The sequence below is a fragment of the Balaenoptera physalus genome (genome assembly GCF_965194825.1).
Source record: "Balaenoptera physalus genome assembly, chromosome: 4".
NCBI classification, from domain to species: domain Eukaryota; kingdom Metazoa; phylum Chordata; class Mammalia; order Artiodactyla; family Balaenopteridae; genus Balaenoptera; species Balaenoptera physalus.
Window position 1 is genome coordinate 87127453 of NC_138891.1, and position 4192 is coordinate 87131644.

Below are 4192 nucleotides of genomic sequence, written 5' to 3' on the forward strand. Positions count from 1 at the left end.
GCTGGTGGTCATTACTTTCATTCTTTCATCAACAAGATTTATTTTAAGCAATAAGCGCCTACTTGTTTTCTTCCCCAGAGAATTCTAAACAACTTTATATATTTTTTCTCATTTCCAGAGAGCTCTAAACAATTATAAATGGAGAATTCCACGTGAGCACTGTTGGGGCCCAGGGCAGATTGCTCCAAAATATGGCTCAATGGCATATTGATTATTTTGAATTTTAGTTATTTGAGAAGGAGCCAGTGGGGGAAAAAGTGATATTTGAAAACCCCATTCTGGGCTTCCCTGGTGGCGCAGTGGTTGAGAATCTGCCTGCCAATGCAGGGGACACGGGTTCGAGCCCTGGTCTGGGAAGATCCCACATGCCATGGAGCAACTGGGCCCGTGAGCCACAATTACTGAGCCTGCGCGTCTGGAGCCTGTGCTCCGCAACAAGAGAGGCCGCGATGGTGAGAGGCCCGCGCACCTCGATGAAGAGTGGTCCCCACTTGCTGCAACTAGAGAAAGCCCTCGCACAGAAACGAAGACTCAACACAGTCATAAATAAATAAATAAAAGAACGTGAATTTAAAAAAAAAAAAAGAAGTGGTTACTTAAGAACCATTCCATTCAAAAAACCCCATTCTGACCCCTTTTTCCCTCTGAAAGCAGGAAATAAATCTCCCCTATGAAGGTATCCTCCCCATACCAGGAGGATAGAAAGCATCCTTATCACCAGAGTTAGGGAATTCAAGGCTAAGAAAGATGCATAAGCAAGCTTTGTTACTTCTCCATTAGTCTGCTACCCCAAGCATAAGCCCATTTTTTTTGTTAAATCTTCACAAATAATTGTTTCTTTGTCTAAAAATGGTATATAAACAGCCTGTTTGGTCACTTCGGGGGTTCCATTTCTATGAGACCTCTGTGCACTAATTCAATCAGTTTTTTCTCCTGTTAATCTGTCTTGTGTCAAGTGAATTATTAGGCCAGCCAAAAGAACTCAAAAGGGGTGGGAGGAAATTTCCCCCTCCCCAACAATACAGTGGACTCTTGAACAACACGGGTTTGAACTACTCAGGTCCACTTATATGTGGATTTTTTTCAATAGTAAATACTATAGTCCTCTAGATTGGTTGAATTCACGTATGTGGAAACACGGATGTGGAACACGGACTGTAAGACTATAAGTTATATGTGGATTCTTGACCGTGTGGAGGGTCGGCGCCCCTAATCCCCTCCACCCCCGCCATTGTTCAAGGGTCAACTGTACTTTAAATAAATACCACCTATTCAGAGACAAAGGTCAGGGGGAACTCTCCATACTCCAGCTTTGCTCCTGTGGGTGGCGGGACTACTGAAAAGGGTATCTTCTAGGCAGTTTGGAAGATCGTAACTCCTCACCCATCCTGCCCTTGGCCATGCCTGTACTGCACTCCATGGCTCTGTGGGGCTGTGTAGGGAGGCCCGGTCCAAATTATAAAAGAAAAAGATATTTTCTCTCACTCCTGGCATGAACCCCTTCTACACTCTATCCTGGAGAAGTGAGACTTAAGTCTGGGAAACCCAAACTCGCTAAAGTGGACTCAGAAATAAATAAGCTGTCAAAGAGATACAAAGAAATGTCATGTGACTGAAAAGTTTTCAAAATACTAAACATCTCAGAGTGGGGAAGGGGAACAAAAATATAAGAAGAAAACAAAATCTCAAAACACGTATGAAGATTTTGTTTGATGTCCTTTGAATTAGAGCTGGGGGAAGAGTGAAAAGGATGGAGTTACGGGCATCTCCCCCAGGAGAATCTTTAGGGGAGGGAGGAGAACTTACAAACCTCAGGTGTTGACCAGTTTGTTTTTCTTTTGTTTCTTTTCAGGAAACTTGCCTGCTGGAGTCTTCATCTAACAACTGTTCTCTGCACCTTCAAATGAGACCATTATTTTGTTGACAAGTTTTGGTGTGAAAAAGAGCTCTGTGAATTTGTCCCAGAATAGAAAGTGTCAATTTCACTGAGGCTCACTCTTTGATTGCAGAGTTTTCTTGCAACCTGAAACAAAACCAACTTCCCCAGTTTGCCACATCCCTCTTCTCTCTTCTCCTTTAACCAGAAGCACGCTGATGGGACCAGAGTGGGGAGGAAGTGCGCTGGCTCGGTGTTCCCACCCCAAATAGAACCCTACAGAGCACGGAATGACCTACCCAGGATGGTCACCATCACCGCCCGCTGGCTCTGACCTATGGCCGAAGGAAGAAGGAATGAGAAGCATGGGGAAGGAGAGGGTTAAATTAAGAGACCAAACATAAAGAACATTCATGAATGTTTTTAAAGTTGGAGTTGACATGCACATTGATTCTAGAAATACAAATTCTAGAGAAATTCTAAATTTGTTCATTTTCACGGTTTGAAGGCCATATTGGTTATCATTTTTGTAGTTATGCAATATACCACTTCCCCTAGTTTCCCATTCAACTCCAATACTACTGCAGCCTGAATTTAAGATTTTACTACTTGAGTTTTGACTTTTGACATTAGATGTTTGTAAATATAAAATAAACTGCCTTTGAAAATCTAGAAGTGAATGGCTTTTAGTCTGTCAGCCACACTGAGACTATTAGGGTTTGGGGGGCACTTCTGTATACCCAGCCCACTCCCTTTAGCTTTTACTCTCTGCCCATGGACATACTTGCCCACCTCTACTCTCAACCTGCTGTCCCTGGATGAAACTTGGCTGCTGTTCACACATTCTATGGGGTGTAGTGGAAGAGCGGTTAAGTCCACATTCTGAATGCTGACTGACTGAGATCACAACGTGACTTTGCCACTTCTTGGCTGTGTGACTTTGGGTGAGTCACTTAATTTCTCTGTGCTGTATTTGCCTCCTATTTAATATAAGGGATAATTTATATTGGAAGGAATAAAATAAATTTTTGTGTATAAAGTGCTCGGAACAGAGCCTGGCAATGTTACATGAATGTTAGATACTACTTTCCAATCCTAGGGTTCATACTATTCCTCCATGACCCCCTCCTGAGTTGCTCCTCTCTCTGATAATCTAAAACTTCCCTATTGCTTTTATTATTTTTTTTCCAAAGAAGTCTTTATTTTGATTATTTAACAAAGTCACAATGAAAGCCAATATTTTAAAGTAATTATACTTTTAAAATAAGGTATGTAAAAGATCATTTTTTAGTGTTTATAACCAACTTATATAAATAATAACATAAATCACAAAATATATACTTCAAAATGTCACATCAAATAGCTAATGGAAAGCAATATACTGATTTAAGCGATAGTATCTAAATTATTTGGGCCTCCTATTGATTTCTTTTCAGAATTTCAAATGTTCTTTACAACAAAATCAATATGGCACTTTACAAGACAGTTGGCCAAAAGTGAGGCCATTCTCTAGGCAGTACTTTCAGAAACATATCCATCCCATACTGATCTAGTTACCCGTATCAATTTGTTAATAGAGATATTAATGTGAACAGTACAATGGACAACATATATTTGCAACTAAGTACAGGACATTCAGATATTTTGTACAACTAGTTGACAATGAAAAAAGAGTTCTAGATCTCTTTTTTAGACTGAATTCCCAAGATGGTTTAGAGAATTTGAGAGATTAAGAGAGTAAAGACTCTGCTCTCATAAACGAGACCTCAAGAGGTGAATTGGGATGTACATAGGTGCACCTGTCCAGTATGATATTTCAATATTGGAAGGCTATGGTTTATATCCAAAGAGCCAGTTTTGATGAGAAATATGATGGAACACATTGTTGGGTACTGGGTATAGTTTTAATGGTACTATCAGAATTTAAAATTATATTTTATCCTAAATGATAAATTATGAAATATTTTATCCTAAGCATTCATTTTGCATCACCATTAAGATTCTTTCTTTTTTTTTTTTAATTATTTATTTATTTATTTATTTTTGGCTGTGTTGGGTCTTTGTTTCTGTGCGAGGGCTTTCTCTAGTTGCGGCCAGCGGGGGCCACTCTTCATCGCGGTGGGCGGGCCTCTCACTGTCACGGTCTCTCTTGTTGCTGCGGAGCACAGGCTCCAGACGCGCAGGCTCAGTAATCGTGGCTCACGGGCCCAGTTGCTCCGCGGCATGTGGGATCTTCCCGGACCAGGGCTCGAACCCGTGTCCCCTGCATTGGCAGGCGGATTCTCAACCACTGGGCCACCAGGGAAGTCCTAAGAT